This window comes from Lolium perenne, chromosome 3, assembly GCF_019359855.2.
Source record: "Lolium perenne isolate Kyuss_39 chromosome 3, Kyuss_2.0, whole genome shotgun sequence".
Taxonomy (NCBI): domain Eukaryota; kingdom Viridiplantae; phylum Streptophyta; class Magnoliopsida; order Poales; family Poaceae; genus Lolium; species Lolium perenne.
This window is the reverse complement of record NC_067246.2, coordinates 324,530,666-324,554,524: the sequence shown is the minus strand read 5'-3', so window position 1 is coordinate 324,554,524 and position 23,859 is coordinate 324,530,666. Positions and strand designations below refer to the sequence as shown.

The following is a 23,859-nucleotide window of genomic DNA, read 5'->3' as shown; positions in this document are numbered from 1 at the left end:
AAGAAGTGTTTCGATGCTTCATAGCATTCCACGGCCGCATGAGTCTCAAATATAGTCTTCAACTCATTGATCAACTCATGTGGATCGTGGTGCTCAAAACGTTTTTGAAGATCGGCTTCCAGGCTGCATAAGATGGCACACTGAACTTGAGAGTACCGAGTTTTCCGAGTTGCGTAAACAGCTTTTACTTCATCGGTTTCAGTTTCTGCAGGAGGGTCACCTAGCGGTGCATCAAGCACATATTGCAGATTTCCGCCATTGAGGAAAATCCTCACATGACGGAACCAGTCGGTGAAGTTGCTACCGTTGCTCTTAAGCTTTTCTTTCTCTAGGAACTAGTTAAAATTGATTGAGGACGCCATATCTACAACATATATTTGCAATAGTTTAGACTAAGTTTATGACAAATAGAGTTCAAATTTTAATTCAAATTAATTAAAAAACTAGGTGAACTCCCACTCAAAACAATATCCCTCGCATTGTCTTAGTGATCACACGAACCAAATCCACCGCACCTAAGTCCGATCATCACGAGACAAGGTGTGATTTCAATGGCGAACATTCAAAGTGTTCATCATATCAATCATATGATTCATGCTCTACCTTTCGGTATCACGTGTTCCGAGACCATGTCTGTACATGCTAGGCTCGTCAAGGCCACCTTAGTATCCGCATGTGCAAAAACTGGCTTGCACCCGTTGTATGCACTTGTTGATTCTATCACACCCGATCATCACGAGATGCTTCGAAACGACAAGTTTTGGCAACGGTGCTACTAAGGATGAACACTTTATTATCTTGAGATTTTAGTGAGAGGGATCATCTTATAATGCTACCGTCGCGATCTAAGCAAAATAAGATGCATAAAAGGATTAACATCACATGCAGTTCATATGTGATATGATATGGCCCTTTTGTCTTTGCGCCTTTGATCTTCATCTCCAAAGCACGGACATGATCTCCATCATCAACGGGCATGATCTCCATCATCGTCGGCGAAGCACCAAGGTCAATGGCGCCGTCTTCATGATTGTCCTCCATGTAGCAACTATTACAACTACTTTGAAATACTACTCAACATGAAATTTAAAGACAACCATAAGGCTCCTGCCGGTTGCCACAATACAATAATGATCATCTCATACATAGTCATCATCACATTATGGCCATATCACATCACCAAACCCTGCAAAAACAAGTTAGACGTTCTCTAATTTGGTTTGCATATTTTACGTGGTTTAGGGTTTTCGAGTAAGATCCAATCTACCTACGAACATGAACCACAACGGTGATACTTAGTGTTGTCAATAGAAGAATAAATTGAATCTTCACTATAGTAGGAGAGACAGACACCCGCAAAGCCACTTATGCAATACAAGTTGCATGTTGAGCGTGGAGAAAATCTCATGAACGCGGTCATGTAAAGTTAGCCCGAGCCGCTTCATCCCACTATGCCACAAAGATGCAAAGTACTCAACTAAAGATAACAAAAGCATCAACGCCCACAAACCATTGTGTTCTACTCGTGCAACCATCTATGCATAGACACGGCTCTGATACCACTGTAGGATAATGTTGCATAGAAAACAAAAATTTTCCTACCGCGAACACGAAATCCAAGCCAAGATGCAATCTAGAAGACGGTAGCAACGAGGGGATTATCGAGTCTCACCCTTGAAGAGATTCCAAAGCCTACAAGAGGAGGCTCTTGTTGCTGCGGTAGACGTTCACTTGCCGCTTGCAAAAGCGCGTAGAAGATCTTGATCACGATCGGTTCCGGCGCCACGAACGGGCAGCACCTCCGTACTCGGTCACACGTTCGGTTGTTGATGAAGACGACGTCCACCTCCCCGTTCCAGCGGGCAGCGGAAGTAGTAGCTCCTCTTGAATCCGACAGCACGACGGCGTGGTGTCGGTGGTGGTGGAGAAGTCCGGCGGAGCTTCGCTAAGCTACGCGGGAGATATGGAGGAGAAGGGGGCGGCTAGGGTTTGGGAGGGGGTGGCCGGCCACTTCAAAGGGGGCGGCCAGCTTGTGGTCTTGGGGTGGTCGGCCCCCTCCCCTTGGCCCCTCATTATATAGGTGGATCCCCAAGAGTTGGTCTCCAAGTCTTCGAATAAGACCCGAACCAAAAACCTTCCATATGCTGGGGAAACCTAGCCAAGCTAGGACTCCCACCAAAGGTGGGATTTCCACCTCCCATATGGGGGGGTGGCCGGCCCCCTAAGGGGGAGTCCACTTGGGACTCCTCCCCACTATGGTTGGCCGGCCATGGAGGTGGAGTCCCATGTGGACTCCACCTTCCTTGGTGGTTTCTTCCGGACTTTTCTAGAACCTTCTAGAACCTTCCATAGAACCTTCCGCGACATTTTAATTCACATAAAATGACATCCTATATATGAATCTTATTCTCCGGACCATTCCGGAACTCCTCGTGATGTCCGGGATCTCATCCGGGACTCCGAACAAATATTCGAACTCCATTCCATATTCAATTTCTACCATTTCAACATCCAACTTTAAGTGTGTCACCCTACGGTTCGTGAACTATGCGGACATGGTTGAGTACTCACTCTGACCAATAACCAATAGCGGGATCTAGAGATCCATAATGGCTCCCACATATTCAACGATGACTTTAGTGATCGAATGAACCATTCACATATAATACCAATTCCCTTTGTCACGCGATATTTTACTTGTCCGAGGTTTGATCTTCGGTATCACTTTATACCTTGTTCAACCTCGTCTCCTGACAAGTACTCTTTACTCGTACCGTGGTATGTGGTCTCTTATGAACTTATTCATATGCTTGCAAGACATTAGACGACATTCCACCGAGAGGGCCCAGAGTATATCTATCCGTCATCGGGATGGACAAATCCCACTGTTGATCCATATGCTTCAACTCATACTTTCCGGATACTTAATCCCACCTTTATAGCCACCCATTTACGCAGTGGTGTTTGGTGTAATCAAAGTACCTTTCCGGTATAAGTGATTTATATGATCTCATGGTCATAAGGACTAGGTAACTATGTATCGAAAGCTTATAGCAAATAACTTAATGACGAGATCTTATGCTACGCTTAATTGGGTGTGTCCATTACATCATTCATATAATGATATAACCTTGTTATTAATAACATCCAATGTTCATGATTATGAAACTAATCATCCATTAATCAACAAGCTAGTTTAAGAGGCATACTAGGGACTTCTTGTTTGTCTACATATCACACATGTACTAATGTTTCGGTTAATACAATTATAGCATGATATATAAACATTTATCATAAACATAAAGATATAAATAATAACCACTTTATTATTGCCTCTAGGGCATATCTCCTTCATACCATGCAGGAGACTAGTTGAAGCAATCCAACACCTTCCTGATCAGGTATAGGTCAGGTGGCACGCCCTTGCAACCGCCAGGACGTGTGCTGGGACTTTGCGGGACGACGCGAGGCGCCAGGGTCCACTAAGCGGTCTTGGGAGTCTCCCGGCTCTTCGTGTTGCTTAACCACTGCTCGCCGGTGAGTTTTGGCAGGCAACACATTCTGGCACGCCCAGTGGGACACTTTCTACAACAACCACGTCAACATCGGCAGCCAAGATGTCGGACGAACCGATCAAGTACGAGGATCTACCTGCAGAGCATAAGAAGAAATACGATGAGCTGAAGGCCATCTTTGAAGCCGATCTCATCGGCTCTTTTGAGAAGACCCGTTCGTACGGCATCAGGTTCAAAGGATTCACACCCGAAGGCGCGTTCGAGGGATTAGATCTGTCTCTCCCTTCGGAGGAACGTACCAGAGCCCTGCGCCAAGAAATTAACTATGCTGTGGCTCATTCTCTACATCGGCATTCTGAGAGCCTGGTGAATACGCTTGAGCGAGTTGCGCTTCATGTGGTGCAAGAAATCATGAAGCATCAGTATTCTCCGTCAGGACCTGCTTTAGGGACTTATCAGGGAGAGATACCATTCCACACCAGGCCACCATTGCCATTCGCGATGGCAGCTCCACAGCAACAAGGTTCACCGGCATACGTTGTCTACAAGGTTGGAGGTGATCCTGGCGACTACCAATTCTTGTATGAGCCGCCCAAGGAGATCCCATATGGATACGTGTGCACATACGTGCCGGACTGCAACAACTGGACGCACACGATCCAAACTTCGGCAGGAGGAATTGCCGGAGCAGGAGCGATGGTTACGGCAGGAGGGATTGCTGGAGCAGCAGGGAGTTCCGGAGCAGATGCTGAGAAACAGGCGTGGCTAACTAAATATGCCACTACAACGAGTCCGGACAGCTCAGCCTCTACAGCTCCTACTATGGATCAGATCAGCGCAATCTTGAGAGATCAGTTTGGTATCCTGCCGAAGAAGAAAACAATCGGCTATTCCAAGCCGTATCCCAATGAGTATGACCTGATCCCGCTGCCACCTAAGTATCGGCTCCCTGACTTCACAAAATTCAGTGGATCAGAAGGATCTAGCTTCATCGAGCACGTGAGCCGATACTTGGCACAGTTGGGTATGGTTTCAGCATCAGAACCGCTACGTGTGAGGTTCTTTGCCCAATCTCTCACGGGTCCAGCCTTTGGGTGGTACACCTCGCTACCCCCAAATTCAGTTCGGACATGGAAGCATTTGGAAGAAGCGGTTTCACATACAATATCATTCAGAAGCTACCGAAGCGGGCATTGCCGATCTCGACGCAGGTTCGGCAAAGGCGAGGAGAGACGGTGTCTGAATACATTCAACGTTCAGAGCTGTCAAGAACCGATGTTATTCGGTTCATTTATCCGAGAAAGAAGCGATCGAGCTGGCCGTGGCAGGCCTCGCAGCGCCACTCAAGGATACGACGTTCCAAGTGGAGTACAACTCGTTAGCGCACATGGTCCGAGAGACTAACCGTATGAACAGCGCCACCCGAGAATTGTACCAAGACAAGTGCAAGCGCACGATAGGCCTGGTCGACGCTGAGGAGGATGAAGACCCTGCGGAAGATCGGGAAGTCGCCGTGGCTGAATGGACTCGGACGGCGGTTCCGTGTCCTGCAAATGGGTGAAACAACCAGGGCCTCCAAAAGGGTTTGACTTCGATTTAAGCAAAAGCGAGCAAATTTTTGATTTCTTCTTGAAGGAGAAACAGCTGAAGTTACCCGAAGGCCACAAAATTCCTACGTCACAAGAGATGAACGGTAGGCCATACTTCAAATGGCATCACACGTTCACCCACGCCACCAACGATTGCAAAGTGTTGCGCGCACAGATTCAAATGGCGATAGAGTCAGGCCGATTAATCTTCGGACAATTTGCCATGAAAGTAGACACACATCTGTTTCCTGGCGTCAACATGGTGGATCTTAGTCACTCACTAAGACGCGAGCTAGGTTTCTCTTTTGGTGTCAACATGGCAGGGCTTGGGACCCGCCATGGCAAAGATAAAGCAGAAAGCAGTCACTCCCGTGGCAAGGAGAAAGAGGAGGCCGATCCACGCGACCGGCCCCAATATGATAACAGACGGTACCTGACAGAAGAAGAAGTGAGAAGCATGCGGTATCAACGACCACTCTCCGCGCATCTCCTTAACAAATATGAGCAGCAGTATGACCGACGTCGGCGCTACGACGTGGATGACGAAAGATATCGTCGGTCTGATGCAGATGACAGGAGGTATCGTCGATATAATAGAGACGATGAAGGGTACAAGCGTCACGCTAGAGGGAAGTCAAGAGAGCAAGAAGACTTGGATAAGCATTGGAACTGTCCCTTCTTTAAACACTGTTGGGACTCAGGAATGAGCCGATTGCCTACAATCGAGAACTGCCCAGAATGTAGACCGCAGAGGAAGGGAACAAATGAAGTTTCAGTGTTCAAGCGTCTAGGGCCTCTCCCACCTCAGGACAAACGAGCTGAGTCATCTCAAGATGACGACTTCGAGGGGTCATATGAAGAAGAGGATAGGTACCACCGGCCAAGGTGGTGCCCTGATGGACTCAGCCATTCTCAGAAGTGTAGGGTGCAGCGGCTACGAAACCTGGAGGAAGCCGAAGCACAGTACCTGTACACGTTGAGGAAGGCACGGCCCGATCTGGCCGTGAAAATTCAGCAAACGCTGGAGACCGAGATGCGCCCGCCAAAGAAGGTGTGGCTCCCTAAACAGACAAAAGCCGATGCAGAGGCATCGGCTGATACAAACATGGTGTTTATACTCCCGTCAGAGTTTTGTGCTCCAAAAGACGAGGAAGTATCGGTGGCTCAATTCGACTGCGGTCCACGGCCAGTGATCTTTGAGAAGCCACGAGAGAGGAGCTACAGGCACTTGAAAGCTCTATACCTAAAAGGTTATATCGATGGGCAGCCTGTCAGCAAGATGTTGGTTGACACGGGAGCGGCAGTCAACATAATGCCGTATTCCATGCTACGACGTTTGGGACACTCCAATGACGATCTGATCAAGACCAATGTCATGTTAAGCGATTTCAACGGCCAAACATCAGAAGCAAAAGGTGTTCTGAATGTAGATCTGACCGTAGGCCGAAAAACCATACCTACCTCGTTCTTCATCGTCGACAGCAAAAGCAATTACGCTGTCCTGCTTGGAAGGGATTGGATTCACGCTAACTGTTGCATCCCATCCACAATGCACCAATGCATCATACAGTGGGATGGAGATGAAGTGGAGGTTGTTCAGGCAGATGACTCAATCGAGATCTCACTAGCTGCCATGAATATTTGGGATGCAAACGACCAAGAGCCGCTCTCTGGGATCAGTTTGGACGGCTGTGAGCGCATCGAAGCTTCAAAAAATGGGGTGAGGCTGGTCTTATCCACCGGCCTGACGGAGTAGCAAGATCTAAATCAGTAGATGTACGTGGCAAGGCCGATCCCTGCGATCGGCCCCAAAAAATAAAAAGCACGAGTCTCATCTCGAGCATGTCACGTAGCCATTGTCAAGCACCAAGAAGTTGTAAACCCTCATCAAGCATTGCAATGAAAAAGGAGGCCGATTCTAGCAATCGGCCAAAATTATCCTCGACATGCATTTTGCCTGTGATCAGCATTGATCTAAGAAAGGATGCCTGAAGAGCCGATATCTTCAATCCATTTGAAAAAATCGGCTCGGGGGGCACTTAAACGGATAAGATACGAGGTTACGAAGTATGAAGTGGCTGTCAATGGCCAGCAGCTCCAGATATATTCCTCAAAGATGATGGACATTGGAATACCGGGGCCGAGGCATAAGTAGGATGATGGACATTGGAATACCGGGGCCGAGGCATAAGTAGGATGATGGACATTGGAATACCGGGGCCGAGGCATAAGTAGATCGGCCAGAAAAAATATAAATTTTTTAAGCACAGCCGATGTACAGCCATCGACTCTAGTATAAAAAGCCGATGCACAGCCATCGACTCTAGAATTACAAGTACAAACTGCCACATGCGTAGGCCCTACTGAAGGAAAGTTTCTAAGGCGCGGAGTGCACCAGCACGGACGTGATCCACCTCTGCGATCTCGGCCTTGTCGTCATCATCCTTGCCTGTCACCAGTTGCTTGTTCAAGGCACGTATCTCTGCCAAGTCAGTTTTCAGTTCAGCCTTGAGGCCTTCTGCTTCCCGTTGGGAGCGAGCAATGGAAGCTTCCTTGTCACAGATGAGCTCTTTGGTGACCCGCACCTTTTCTTCGAGATCCTTTAACTCCTTTCGCAAGATCTCAAGCTCAGCAGTGCTGACAGAGGTGTCAGTCTTGGCATCCAAAGCTGCCTTTTTCTCGTTAAGCCGTTGACATTTGTCTGCAATATCGGCTTTCAGCGGGAGTTGGGTGTGGCGTAAGTCGATTCTCTGACGAGCCAACTGCACCCTTGACCTGAAAGCAGACAACGTCACGACCGGCCAGAGCTTCAACTGCAGCGTCACTGGAACGTGAGGCTGGATTTCTTCAAGAATGTTCTTCACCTCCTCAGAGTTTTCGACTAATGTCTCAATGGGTGAAGAAAGCAGAGCTTTGAGGCGTTGGAGTTGGTCAGCGATGACGCTTGGGCTCGGTTCGTCACGTGCTGTGGAGTGGGCCGGCTCGATAGATTCAGGGTCGAACGACAGCAATCCTGAGAGATCACAGCCCTGACAAACAACAAAAGCAGCATAAGTCTGCAGATCAGGGTGAGGGCAAGCCCAACAAAGGGAGCATACCTCTCCTATGACCATGGGAACAGCCGATGACGAAGCAATCGGTTGTGGCGTCTCTGCCTGGGGTTTGGCCAAGGTGGCAAATTGGTCGATGTCACCTTTAGAGGTTGTTACCTCCAGAGTTGTGGAGGGCATCAGAATTTCCTCAACATCCCCACTGGAAGTTTCATCAGTCTGCAAAAAAGATGGTGAGCCGATCTGGGAAGCAAAGCACGAGAACTAAGCTAGGAGGAGTTGGAGAGCCGTTACGTTTGAAGCTTCTTGGTTTGAGGAAGGGGTTTGCTAATCCTTCCGAGCCCTCTTGGTGCATTGACTCTTTGTGCGTAAGCTTCCTTGCCCTGTTTTGATGGGAGCTTGAAGGGCAGCAGGGTCAGGGGCTGACCTTTTCTTGGAAGCCGATGGTGGCACATCTGGCTGTTTTTGCGTGGTGGTGTCCTAAGAGGTGCCCGAGCTTGAGCCTCGTCGGCTGGACTGCGTCTCCTCGCTGGTATTGTCTTCAGTGGAGGTCTGCAAGAGCAGGATTAATGGACACTGACATGCTATAAAAGCCTAGAAGGATGAATGGAACAAGATGGGACAGCTTACATATAAGCTTTCTGGAGCTGGCGCAGGGTTTTTGCCCTTCAAAGTTTTCCTGGCAGCTACTTTTCTCACTGTTGTTCTCGCCCTGACTGAGGCTCGGGGGGCAGCTGGCCCTGAAGAGTCTTTACTCTTGGGAGCCGATTTTATTGGAATCGGCTGGCTCTGCATCACAACCTTTTTAAAAGGTGGTGAGTTCTTGCAGAAGAGGACCACTGGAGCTGGTGGGAGGAATTTGAAGGGGGATCCATCATCATTAACAGGCTCTGGGCCATCTTGTTGCTGCAAAGAAACAGAGCAGGGTTATAAAGCATCACTGGAAACTATCGCACGGAAATTTGCGAGCAAGTGGTACCTGTTCTGCAGAAGTATCAGCTTCAGCGTCAAGTTGTTTCAGCAACGGTCCTAGGGCTCTCCTGAAGGCATGCGTCTTCCACATTGTCCACCAGATCTCAAAGTCATCAGTCGAAGAGATGAAGGATAGATTGTGAGGGATTGGGATGACTAGAGCATCAAAAAAGGAGTAACATCTTTGACTGGTGATAACATCAGGCAAGTCAGCCCTGCTCTCAGTTAGATGGTGGAGAAAGAAGTGAGGAGACACCTGCCCAAGACCGAATTGCCGGCCTACTACGACCGGCTGGTAAGATTCATAACCAGGTTTTATGATCCTGTTTGAGGTGCTCATGCCAACTGGGAGGAAACAGGGACGGATCATGATGGAATATAACTGCCGAGTGTTGTCGTCATCGGCAAAGCTGTCTAACCTGAAGGAGACTGGGTTTTCAAAATTTTCAGACTCCTGATAAGGAAAGAAGAGAGGGTCATCCAGGCCCTGGTAAAAAGTTCTGAACCATCCTGATGCTTCCTTGGGGTTCAGTTTGCTGCCTAGAAGACTGTACAACGCTTGGCCGTAGCTGGTACAGCGGATTGGCTTCCCGTTGGTGTTTGGAAAGGTGCAGGTAGCCAAAGGTGGAAAGTTAGGGATGTGGTTCTGGAAGTACAGTTGAGCCCATAACTGAATAAACCACCAGGGGCCTCCCATTTTAACTGTCTTTTGGGAGTATAGTTTGACAGACATCAGTTGGAGGTATCGATAGACTTCTCCCAGAAACAGCTTGCCAATGCCAAGTTGGGTGCCTTTGGCAAGTTCATAGGCCAAAGAGAGATAGTTCTTGGTGGGAGGAAGGGAAGGACCACAGAATATAAAATGCTCCAACCAGAAGTTCAAGAAGGCCGTGTGTTCTTTCTCGGTTACAGGGCCCTTGGTTTTCATGTGGCGTCTAAGATAGGCACCCCAGTTAGTGCACTCTTCCTTAGAGGAGAGTTTGAATGGCACTTTTGGCAGCATGAAAGCAGAAGGGCTGGGGGATGAAATGTCTAGGCCAGTGATCATGGCCACGTCCAGCAAGGTTGGCGTCATGGGGCCATGGCCAAATATGAAGCAGTTTAGTGCGTCAGACCAAAAGTAGCCGATGGTTTTCAGGAGATTTTCATGTTTCTCAAGGGGAGACAATGACAAAGATAGAGCATCGGCTATTCCTGTGGTTTCCCATTTGGCTTGGTGAGTTTTGGCTACTCTATTGTACCAAGAAACCCAGTCCTCAGGAGGGTTAGGCCAGGCTCGTAAGCAGTCGGCCCAGGAGGTTAGATCCAGGTTTTGGTTCACGAAGGGAATCCTATTGACCTCGCAGGAAATCAAATTGGATGGATTTTCGGTGGAACGGGGACCAAGGCAAAGGGAATTTGGAAGAGAAGGATGCGGCAGAAGAATGTCTGAAACCTAAAATTAATGATGAGACCAGGCATTAATTCAGGAGTTTTGCCGTTAAATCTAACATTACGCTCAGGTGACTTCGGGCAGTTAAGGATTACCTTCAGGCCAGAGACCATGGCGTTGGCGCTGGATGATTCCGCCATTGGGTTCGCTGCGGAGTTTGGTTTTGCGCGTCCAAGATCTAGGGTTCGCGCGACTGCGGTCTGGACCTGTTCGACTGGAAATTTGGGGATCTGAATTTGAGCAAGGTTTGCTGGTTACCGTTTGAGGATGTGACTAAATTGACCTATCTCGTAATTTATCGTGAGGGACCGATGCGTTGCCATCGGCTCATTGAGCATGGACCAAGTTGACAATCGGCAAAGTCAGTGTGAGGGGAAATCGGCTAAATTTGCATAAAGGAAATCGGCAAAATCATATTAAAGGAAATTCTTCATTGATAACGGGATTTCTTACATAAAGAGCTGATTGCTCTCAAAAGGAAGTACCAGGGGATACATTGCCCCATCTACTACTACTGATCCTATGCTAAGGATCCTATCTATGGGCCGTCGCTGCCCTCGTCGTCGCCGTCATCGCCGCTGTCGGCGCTACTCCCAGCTGGCTCATCGTCGCTGCTGCCGCGGCCGCCGGCAGGGCCCTCGTTGTCCTCGTCCTCCTCGTCAGCGTTGTCGTCGCTGTCGAAGTCACTGAGGTTCCCCGGCCAGGGGCAGAAGCGCTTGGCCGGCGGCTCATCGGAGGAGGTGTCGTCCTCCTCCTCCTTCTCCTCCTCCTCCTCCTCGGAGGAGGTGAAGTCGTCCCAGGAGAAGCGATCGTCATCGCTCTCCTCCTCCGTTTCCCCGTCGGCAAGGAAGCGGAGGTCACTTTCCCCGTCGGTCGAGGACTTATCGTCCTCAGACCAGACGGAGAAATCTTGGCTGGACTCGTCCCCGTCTTCTATGGCGCGGTGGATGTCGGCCTCGTGGGCCTCCTGCGGGTCCCACTCCAGCGTCGGCTCGCGGGAGGGGGAGGACTGGACGGAAAGACCCGATGAGGCAGAGGAGGAAGAAGACATGGTGGTAGAGGAGGGCTTTTGGAGTGCTAATGCGAAGGGGATGAAGAAGTGAACTGCAGGATGCGGTTAAAATAGAGGCGATATAGTGGAGATGATTCAATGCTGCAGCGGTTCCCGAAGAGGTGGTGCCAAAACCGTCAAATCATGTGGAGAAGTTGAGAAGGCAAGGTATCATGATGAAGGGATACCGTGGCGGTCCTGTTCTGCCCCGATTTGACACGACGAAGAAAGGGAAAAACAGAGTGGTTTTGGAATTACTATTGCCAAAACCAGGGGGGTATGTGTTATCGCCAGAATTTGACCGCATTGGAGTTGGGCCGTGATGAAGATGGGCTTGGAAGATTTACATCTAAGAGGAGTTTCTGAATCGGCCCTGGGGCTAGAATTTGGGCCAGCGTGCCCATGTATCTGTAAATAATAGTAGTGTACGTGTCGGTTACGATTAAAAAACAGAGTCTAGCTCGTACACAGTTGGGTTTATGCCCACGTTAGACAGTCTACGGACTATAAATATGTATCTAGGGTTATTGAGAAAGGAGGACAATCACGTTCACAAAAAACATAAACCAGGCGCATCGCCACCCCTTATTTCGAGGGTTTGTTCCGGGTAAGCATCATGCTGCCTAGATCGCATCTTGCGATCTAGGCAGTACACGTTTATTCGATTACCTTGTGTTACTCGTGCTGAAGCGTTGTTGATGGCGAGTAGCACTATTTATCGTAGATGTCTTGGGGCTTGCATTGATGCTTTTCTTATGCATATTTGCTTAGCAATGCCGTCCTTCGATATCTAGCTGTCCTTACACCTGAATAGGTGTAAGGGCAGCACCTTGCTTATTCGTTACTTAGTAGATCCAATCTGTTATAGTTGCTCCTTGTTTCAAGGATTAGTTTAATATCTGCATGATTAGGCCTTATGCTGGGGTTGGATGATCCGGTAGTGCGTGAGGTGTTGTTTTACCGTTCCTATAAGGGATGTTCCGGGAATTAACTTAACGTTGGTTTTTAGGCCTCTTTTATGGATAGTTTCCATCATCTTTCGTATCTCCTAGGCCCAACTACGTGTAGGATGTTCCGATTATGCGGTGAAAACCCTAAACTGTCGTAGATTGGTTTAGCTTTGTTTTGATCAAGCAGGATCCCCATGTCATCGTAAATCCAACGTGAACCATGGGGCGATCGGCTCTTTGAGCCGATCCACAGGGCAACCCGAGAGCCGATCGGGCTCGTATTTAATGTTTACGTGTCTACCATGCAGGAGACTAGTTGAAGCAATCCAACACCTTCCTGATCAGGTATAGGTCAGGTGGCACGCCCTTGCAACCGCCAGGACGTGTGCTGGGACTTTGCGGGACGACGCGAGGCGCCAGGGTCCACTAAGCGGTCTTGGGAGTCTCCCGGCTCTTCGTGTTGCTTAACCACTGCTCGCCGGTGAGTTTTGGCAGGCAACAAGAGAATGACTAAATACCGTTCATAGGCCAAGAGTTGAACGGGCAACTAACTTAGTGGAAACATACATGATGATATATGTGGTTCACTGGGCATAGTTGTGTGCGGGAGATTCTTCTACTTCATGAAAACTTCCAACAATGAATTGAGTATATATATGGATATATTCGATAAGGAAGAAGTTTGAAACATTTGAATGGATTCAAATAAATTTCAGCATGAAGTGGAAATCATCGTAATAGAAAAGTCAAATATCTATGATTGGATCATAGTGGAAATATTTGAATTACGAGTTTTAGCGAACATCTAAGAGAGTTATGAAGTTGTTCTACAACTCACGTTTCTTGGAGTATCATAGTGATGATGAAGTATCCGAGATACGTATCCAAACCTTGTTGGATCAAAGATGAGATAAAATATTGATGCCATTATATTTTTGTGGATTATGCTTTAGAGACTACCGCTTTTACACTGAATAGAGCATCATCATGATCCGTTGAAATGACACCATACAAGTTATGGCATGGGTATAAACCCTAATAGTCCTTTCTTAAAATTTTGGTATAAGTAAATGAGTTTACAACCAAAACCGGATGAATGTCTTTGTTGGTTATCCCAAGAGAATGGATTGGGAATTCTTCCCACTATGAAGTAAAAGACAAAAGTGTTTGTTAATGTTACTTGCTTATTTCCAAGAAATTGTTTTCTAACGAAGTATTTGAGTGGGAGGACAATAGAACTTGATGAGGTTTATGAACCTGAGCATAATGATCAGAGTAGCGCAGCATCGGAATTGGTTCCGGAAGCAGCCACGACGATCATGGCTCCCATGACTACAAAGTGTTTTAGCCATGGAGATCGAAGTACATATTGAACCTTGTAGGTATGGTTTACTTTGTGATCAAATAAATGATTTGTGGACAAAGGATTGATTTTGAACAATGATAAACCAATTGCAAACAAAGAAGTTATGATGGGCCCTGACTCCGTTAAAATGGCTATGCGCCATGAAATCCAAGATAGATGAATACTTTTTGAAAGTAAATGGATCTATAAAATAGATGGACTTGGATGGAATATCCTTAAAGAAGCTTGACTTATCGAAAAGTTGTTTACGACAAAGTTCAAAGAGTTGACTACGATAAGATTAGATCTTCTATGGCAATGCTTATAGTCTATGTGGATTATTCTAGTCATCGCTACATATTTCTTTTATGAGATGTGATAGTAGGATGGCAGAAATACATTCCTTACCAGAAGTGTGTATGAAGGATGTATACTAGATACAACCAAGAGTTTTGCTGGTCCGTGGAATACTAGATAGGTATACAAACTTCAATTGGATGAAGTGAGTATCGCGGAGTGGGAATCTTCACCGGATGAAATAATCAAAAAGATTTTTGATTTCATTAGAAACGATGAGGATGCTTGCATTTGCAAGAAACTAAGTGGGAGCGCTGAGACATATTTATAATACTTTATGTACATGACATATAGTTGGTTATAAATGATGTAATTATATACTTGATTAAAAGGTTTCATTGAGAATTAATTTCAATGAAAGGATATGGACTGAAACATATTTAGTGTCAAGATCTATGAAGATAGATTGAAACACATAATAAGTTTAAGTTGAAGTACATAGAATGATATTGATGTAGTTCAATATAAAAATATTAAGAAGGTGTTCTTTTCCATAAGAAGGTTTAACAAGACTTGAGTGTATTTGACACTCGATGAGTAAAAACACATGAGTGATTTTAGATCACAAATAATATGTACAAAGTCAGATGTCCTGTGCTCTAAAGTGTTACGAGCATATACTAGAATGATTCATGTAATGATCATTGGACAACAGTAAGAATATCCCTGAGTGCTTTAGAAGAACCAAGGACATATATATTTTTATATGGGTAATGACAAACAAATCGCTGTAAAGTGTTGCACCGATATTAGTTTGGTCACATATAAAAGTAAAATTTCAATCTCAATTAGGCTAAGTGTTATTTAAAAGGGTAGCACAATGAGCTAGAATATGTCTATGCTAGATTTAGATGAGTTCTAAATATTGTGACGGATTCTACAAACGAAGGCAGAGTATGTCATTGTTTTGACAATGACTGAGGATGTTGAGTCAAGGAGTTCTTTGAGAACTTGGTGTAGTTCCGATAGGGTCAGAACTTTGAAGCTATATTGTGTATGACAATATTAGTGACTTATTTTCAGACCGCGGAATTAAGGTTCCACCAGAGGACTAAGCATATACAATTAATGCCGACTCATTTGGAAAATGAGTGATGCGTTGAGACGCAAATGAATTGTAAAATACATACGTTTCTGAGCGTGTCAGATCCATTGACTAAAACCTCTCCCGTGAGCAAAACATGATAAGCACCAGAAGGCCAATGTGTTATATCTTTACAAATGTAAACTAGATTATTTACTCTAGTGCAAGTGGGAGACTGTTGGAGATATGCCCAAGAGGCAATAATAAATTAGTTATTGTTATATCTTAGTGTTCATGATAAATGTTTACATCCCATGCTATAATTGTATTAACCGAAACATTGATACATGTGTGTTATGTAAACAACAAGGAGGCCCTAGTAAGCCTCTTGTATAACTAGCTTGTTGATTAATGGATGATTATGTTTTCGTGATCATGAACATTGGATGTTATTAATAACAAGGTTATGTCATTAGGGGAATGATATAATGGACACACACCCAAATAAGCATAACATAAGATCAAGTCATTAAGTTCAATTTGCTATAAGCTTTCGATACATAGTTGCCTAAGTCCTTCGACCATGAGATCATGTAAATCACTTACACCGGAAGGGTACTTTGATTACATCAAATGCCATTGCGTAAATGGGTGGTTATAAAGATGGGATTAAGTATTTGGAAAGTATGAGTTGAGGCATATGGATCAATAGTGGGATTTGTCCATCCTGATGACGGATAGATATACTCTGGGCCCTCTCGGTGGAATATCGTCTGATTAGCTTGCAAGCATATGATTGGATCATAAGAGATGACATACCACGGTACGAGTAAAGAGTACTTGTCGGTAACGAGGTTGAACAAGGTATGGAGATACCGATGATCGAACCTCGGACAAGTAAAATATCGCGTGACAAAGGGAATCGGCATCGTATGTAAATGGTTCAATCGATCACTAAGTCATCGTTGAATATGTGGGAGCCATTATGGATCTCCAGATCCCGCTATTGGTTATTGCTCGGAGAGGAGTCTCGACCATGTCTACATAGTTCACGAACCGTAGGGTGACGCTCTTAAGGTTCGATGTCGCATAAGTAGATTCGGAATATGAGATGGAGTCTGAAGTTTTTGTTCGGAGTCTCAGATGGGATCCAGGACATCACGAGGAGGTCCGGAATGGTCCGGAGAATAAGATTCATATAAGGGAAATCATTTTCCGGGGTTCGGGAAAAAGTCCGGTGTTTTGACCGGAGCTTCTAGAAGGTTCTAGAGGGCCACCGGTGGGCCCACCACCCCGGGAGAGGCCACATAGGCGCCACATGGCATGGTGGGGCCTGCCCACTATGACATGTGGGCCCAGGACGGCCTACCCCTTAGAGATAAGATCTATCTCTTAATTTAAATGGTTTAAATCTAGAGATAAGATCTATCTCTAAAATAAAGTGTTTAAACGAAGAGATAAGGGGACTTGAGGGGGAAGAAAAGTCTCCCCCCATGGCTGGCCAAAGGGATAGGTGGGGCCCAGGGGGAACCCTAGGCCGACCCCTCCCCCTATATAAAGAGGGGAGGGGGTGGCCGACCACCACACCATCCAGAAAACCCTGGCCGCCCCCCTCTCTTCCTCCTCCATATGCAGCGCAGGCTTAGGCGAAGTCCTGCAGCAATTCTTCTCCACCACCACCACCACGCCGTCGTGCTGCTGGGATTCCGTGGAGATCTATCACACCTTCGCTGCCCGCTAGAACGGGGAGAGGAAGGGGCTTCATCGACACCGTACGCGCGACCTAGTACGGAAGTGCTGCCGGATTGCAGCACTGGGGATGATCGTCTACACCAACAATGAGATCTAATCTCGTAGGCTTTGGAAATCTTCGAGGGTTAGTCTCACATCAATCTCGTTGCTCCGATCTTGTAGATTAGATCTTGGGTGTTCCATAGATTAGATCTTGGATTTATTCGTCTTGCGGTAGGAAAATTTTTGTTTTCTATGCTACGAACCCCATCACCAATGTCTTTTAGCTAAATTATCCTTAGTAAGCAGCACCTTATTACTCAAGAACCATATAATTTTTTTTTATCTTAAGGGGGATTTTAACTTTCCATAGGTATTTTTTCAAATAAGGTGTATGGGCATTCATAAGATCCTCATACATAGATTTCACTGTAAATAGACCGTTTGTTGTCAAATTCCAAACAAATTTATCATTCTCATCAGATAAAGTAATCCTCAAAAGCTTTCGGCATAACTGTAACCATAAAGTCCATTTGTTTCCCACCAACAACCTTCTAAAACTGATATTTAGAGGTGTTTGGGCTAACACATGAGCTAACGTTACATTCTTGTGATGCACAATATTATATAAGGATGGGTATTGTTGGGCTAATGAAGTTTTCCCCAACCAAACATCTTCCAAAAAACGAGTATTAACTCCATTTCCTATTTTGAAGAAACCTCTTGTAAAAAAATCATCCTTAACCCCCATCAACCCCTTCCAAAAAGGGGAGTCTGTGGGTTTAGCTTTTACCTCAGATAGGGTTTTTTGTCTTAGGAATTTACTATGTAGCAATTCTTGTCACACCCCTTCCTCATTCATAAGTTTATAAAGCCACTTGCTCAATAAACATCTATTTTTGAGTTCAAGGACCTCAATACCTAGACCCCCTTGATCCTTGGGTCGGCAGACAATATTCCACTTTGTAAGTCTATATTTTCTTTTATTTTCCTCAGATTTCCAAAAGAATCTTGATCTATAGAAATCCAATATTTTCCTTACCCCAATAGGTATCTCTAGGAAAGATAACATGAACATAGGTAAGCTTGTTAAAACTGAACTGATAAGAACAAGTCTATCACTATAGGATAGTAATTTGCCTTTCCAGCAACCCAGTTTGCTTTCAAATCGGGTCTCCATTGGGTACCAATCAGAATTTCTAAGCTTTCTATAGTGAATAGGTATACCTAAATATTTAAAAGGTAATGCACCGGCATCACATCCAAATATATGTTTATACTGATCAACCTCATCCCTTGCCTTACCAAAACAAAAGATTTCGCTCTTATGAAAATTAATTTTGAGGCCAGATAGTTCTTCAAAAAGACATAAAATTAGTTTCATATTCACAGCTTTCTGGAGGTCATGTTCCAAGAAAAGGATAGTATCATCGGCATATTGTAAAATAGAGATCCCCCCTCAACAAGATGAGGAATAAGACCCCCTACTTGATTATCATTTTTTGCTCTCTCAATTATGATAGCCAACATATCCACCACAATATTAAAAAGGATGGGAGACAAGGGATCACCATATCGCAAACCCTTTCTCATGAGCTAACGTTACATTCTTGTGATGCACAATATTATATAAGGATGGGTATTGTTGGGCTAATGAAGTTTTCCCCAACCAAACATCTTCCAAAAAACGAGTATTAACTCCATTTCCTATTTTGAAGAAACCTCTTGTAAAAAAATCATCCTTAACCCCCATCAACCCCTTCCAAAAAGGGGAGTCTGTGGGTTTAGCTTTTACCTATAGGGTTTTTTGTCTTAGGAATTTACTATGTAGCAATTCTTGTCACACCCCTTCCTCATTCATAAGTTTATAAAGCCACTTGCTCAATAAACATCTATTTTTGAGTTCAAGGACCTCAATACCTAGACCCCCTTGATCCTTGGGTCGGCAGACAATATTCCACTTTGTAAGTCTATATTTTCTTTTATTTTCCTCAGATTTCCAAAAGAATCTTGATCTATAGAAATCCAATATTTTCCTTACCCCAATAGGTATCTCTAGGAAAGATAACATGAACATCGGTAAGCTTGTTAAAACTGAACTGATAAGAACAAGTCTATCACTATAGGATAGTAATTTGCCTTTCCAGCAACCCAGTTTGCTTTCAAATCGGGTCTCCACTGGGTACCAATCAGAATTTCTAAGCTTTCTATAGTGAATAGGTATACCTAAATATTTAAAAGGTAATGCACCGGCATCACATCCAAATATATGTTTATACTGATCAACCTCATCCCTTGCCTTACCAAAACAAAAGATTTCGCTCTTATGAAAATTAATTTTGAGGCCAGATAGTTCTTCAAAAAGACATAAAATTAGTTTCATATTCACAGCTTTCTGGAGGTCATGTTCCAAGAAAAGGATAGTATCATCGGCATATTGTAAAATAGAGATCCCCCCTCAACAAGATGAGGAATAAGACCCCCTACTTGATTATCATTTTTTGCTCTCTCAATTATGATAGCCAACATATCCACCACAATATTAAAAAGGATGGGAGACAAGGGATCACCCTATCGCAAACCCTTTCTTATCTGGAAATATACTGCATGGAGCTGAATTTTATTTTAAGCTATCACTTGTCTTGAGAAGTTCCTGATGAAGATACACGCGGTAAGTTATCCCTTTTCTTTCTCATGCATAAAACTGAATTGTAGTTGTAGCGGTCCTCATTTCCCCCCCTCCTCGCTCTCATCGCGCTACAGTTCCTGGTCGCTCTCTCCTCCTGACCGGGCAGATCCGGAGCCACTCCGCCAGAATAGCCGGCCGGAGGCGGTGAAGGTGACGCGCCGGAGTAGTATAGGTTAGTTCTAGGTCTTCTCTTTCTAGATTTGCTGTTTACCCTTGTGGATTTTGGCGAGATGCCCGTGTTGAGGTGGTGGCGGCGGAGTCTGGGCTTCTCCCTGCTGCTGGCGGCGGTGCTGCAGCTGCTCGTGGTGCTCCGGCGGTCGGAGCCGGAGGCGAGCGGCGGCAGGTCGGCGTCATCCTCTCCAATAAAAGTCTTCCCCGAGTCACCAGATCTGGGCGAGTTCGTCCTGATTCCCTCTCTCTCTGGTCACCATGGCGGTGGAGATTGGGAGAGGATCTCCGACGACCCTGCTTTTGGCAGATCTGCTGGCTCCCTCTTTGGAGCTGATCTTCGTCGAGCGGAACACATGGTGACCAAGCTTGTCACCATGATCTTTGGCCAATATGGTGGCCCGTCTTCATCTACCTCCATGGCGGAGGCCTTCTCGGTTGGCTGCTGGAGCTCGACGCCACGAGGGAGACAAGTGGTTCGTCCCCGTCTCTCTGGTGGTCGCCAGGGGCTTGACCTTGTCGTCGGCAATGGGCGTTCGAGCATCATGCGCTCGGAACTCGGCGGTGACGCCTCGAGTTCGCCGGCGGTGCGTGGCGGAGACTACCTTGGACCCGATTGCTTTTTCTCTATTTTGGTCAGGGTGGTATTTGTAAAGTGGAAAGGCCTTTCTTCAAATTTTAGGTTTCTCTGGGCAAGAGATGTAAAAGGGCTTTTCTGTAAAATGTACCTGCCACTTGGTTTAATATAATAGCTCCACCGGGGTCATCTGACCCCTCTTATGTGCAAAAAAAAAGAATTGTAGTTGTAGCAGAGCAAGGACCGCAGGGAAAAACTTACAGTGTGGCTTATGCTGCTAGGTAGTTGTGCTACCATCCACAGACTGCAGAAGAGTCTGGAGATTGACTTGACGAATTACAATGGTCTTCTAAATTAGATGAAGGATCAGCCATTCTTGAGGCAAGCGATACTGTTACAAGGTTGCTGCTGTCTCCTACAACAATCCACAATAGCTCGTATTCTTATATTGCTGATGCATCATGACAGTAATTTTATACAATGCATCTAAATGAGGACAGTATGAAGAAATTGACTAACCTTGAGGAGTGGCGTCCGATCCCGCGGGCGAGGAGGGTGGCGCCGTGGTGGCAGCCAAGTCTTATCCTACTGTGGAGGCTGGCGGCTCAGAACCAGCCGGTGAAGAGAGTGATGGCGCATCAGCCTTGGGCGCGGAGGGTAAGGTGTCGGTTAGGCGTCGGCCGGGGATCTTGTACCTGATGAGGGGGCGGCGGCCGAGCTGGCTGCGCCGGGAGAATCGTAGGATTCGGTTGCTGGGAGGCGTGCGGTGGTCTTTAGGAGGCAGGCCTTCGAAGGGGAGTGCCACGCGGCGATGGTGCTCCTACAGGTCAATGGTGGCAGCGGCGCCCAAACTTGGCAATTGAACAGGAAGGGTCGACATATAGTGATCGACCGCTGGGATTAAAAGTAATCGACCATTGGGGTTAAAAATAATCGGCTGCTCATATGTACAGTTTTGGCTGTCGAAGTACCATACATGTTAATTAAATGATATGAGTTGTTTTAATCAAGGGTTAAGAAAATTCGGAGTGGACGGGGTTCCGTCCCAATCACCGTAAAAGAGCTCATTGATAGCACGTGCAGGGTTTGTCCTCTTGTGTATTGTAATACTCCTCTCAATTATAGTAAGAGCGTCTCCGTGCATTTTATGTTTTTTTCAGTTTGGATTTTCCAGGTAAAATATGTGTTCTTATTCTTTGTTTGATCTACTTTTATTACACGAGTTTGTAACAACACTTGTTGGTGAAGAAACATTTTTGTGGATGATAGAAGATGGTGAAGTAGATGATATATATGTAGAAGAATATGGCGAACGAGTCCGACAACAACAAAGAAGATAGTGTCTATGAAGTCATGAAGATGACATGGATCCGGCTAATAATGAAAATGATAGTGTTATCAGGAAGATAAACCTAATTTTTGTACCAGTCCCATCTACTTAAGATGACGCTGGTCCACCTAATAAGGTTGAGTAGAATGGAAAGAATAAAACGACGCAGTCCTTGCTGCCTCTGCTACTCGTTTGAGAGATGACTGAGAGAGAGAGAGAGGGGAGAGACATATTTTGCTGCCGGATCTCTATTTGCTCTATTTGTTTTGATACATATTGGTTTCAAGGAGAGATGCATATACGAAATTGCAAAATTACAGGTGAGTGGGTTAGAACACATCAATAATTTGGTGAGTTAAAATTGGCGACTTGGTAATCAAATGAATTTGGTGAGAGGGTAAGACTTAATCATGTGGTCAATATGTTGCACTGTTATTTAAATTAATTAATTGAGACGGGAGTTGCACCTGCACAATAACTACCTAGTATTGTAAACTTCAGATCTGATCGTGCAGGTAATATTCATGATGCGCATTAACATGGTGTTTTAGAAGGTGCCTCAAATTTGCAAATATCATGATATTAAAATAACAGAGTGGACTTCAACGGCCACAAGCCACAGCTGAAACACTAATATTTTGAACAAACAACAAGGAAGGATTTACCGAAAATAAACGTACACAAAACATACTTGGCATCTATTTTATCTCAATGTACTAACTACTGACCTAAAAATAAGTAGTACCTAAAATAAGGTACTTGAGATAACGACCCAACAAGAAGGCTATCTAGTAACAAGTACTACCTAAAACTATTGAAACAAAGGCTAACAAAATAATCTCAGAAAATTGTTCGATGAAATGTAAAAGTCTCATTATTTTATCCTCGATGATGCATCGGACATCAGTGCCTTGGTACACGTACTAGTTTTTTTTGTAGCACAATTCGCATACACAAACACCACTCTTGAAAAATGACCCTTCACAGTGGTGTGACTGAACATATGATGAGGAGTACTTCGCCTCAAGCTTACACTGGATTTTGCATACCCATTTAGAACAGAAAGAACTCATGACAACAAATTGCCGACAGCTCCCTGGAGGAAATATATCCATATATCAGTATGCATTTTAATCAGAAGAACTTATCTTAAAAATGTAAAAAAAAACTACTACCCTTTCAGTTTGTATATGTAGAACAACAACAAAAATATATCACCAAAAACCACGTGAAAAAGGTGAAACGTTAGAATTTATCTCCCTATAGTACGATTTGAAATACTTTGTACGCACATGTACGTAAATAAAAGACACAAACCTGCAGATGTTGGGTCTGCATTAATGAGCAGCACCAAGAACAAGCATAGAGTGATGTGCCTCACGTCCATACTTTGATTTGAAGATAGAACGTACTTTTTTAGTGGTAGTGCGAGTGGTTTGGCTAAAGATCGATGGGTATAGATTCATCTATGCCATGTATAAATAGGGATCCTCTAGTTCTAATAATAGAAATAGATGACTAGTTCCTAGCTGACAGTAGAGGGGATATTCCTTCTGATCAGCCATGCATACATCACGTTTTAATAATAAAAGATCAGATCCCGTTATCACTTCTCCTGAGCCTTATGATTTTTTCTTACCGAGTTTGTGCTTCCATCTGTCAGCTTAGGGTGAGTCTAAATATGGCAACCGTTGATCTCCAGCCACTTAACCGGATCTCTTCTGGATCGGATCGGGATAACCTTTTTTTCATTCTAACTAGACCTCTTCCTCACCTTTACCAGAACCGTCCGGTGCGGATATTCAGCTTTTCATTCTAACTCGATCTCATGTGAGCTAGCTGGATCTTACATGACCTGTGGTCGATCGCGTGTCGTTGATCATTTCACATTCAGTTGTCGCCGTTGTCATCCGTAAGCACCAGCAAATTTGGGCTGCGTTGGCAACCGTGTTTACTTTTCCACTCGTACTACAAATCTACAATTACTTACTAGCTGGATGCCACGTGTTTTTTTTAAAACTCTTGTCATAAATTTAAAGGTAATACACATGAGAATTGAGGTGGGTATAAAGAGGTAGC

General features: G+C 45.1%; 1 long non-coding RNA gene across 1 annotated transcript; it reads right to left on the bottom strand.

Annotated features, from left to right (window-relative positions):
* Window positions 1-22,362: 22,362 nt before the first annotated feature.
* Window positions 22,363-23,216, bottom strand: LOC127338868 (uncharacterized). Its single transcript, XR_007874526.1, has 2 exons — window positions 23,098-23,216; window positions 22,363-22,876 (listed from the first exon to the last, which is right to left on the bottom strand). It is a non-coding gene; the product is annotated as an uncharacterized lncRNA (long non-coding RNA).
* Between the last annotated feature and the right edge of the window lie 643 nt (window positions 23,217-23,859).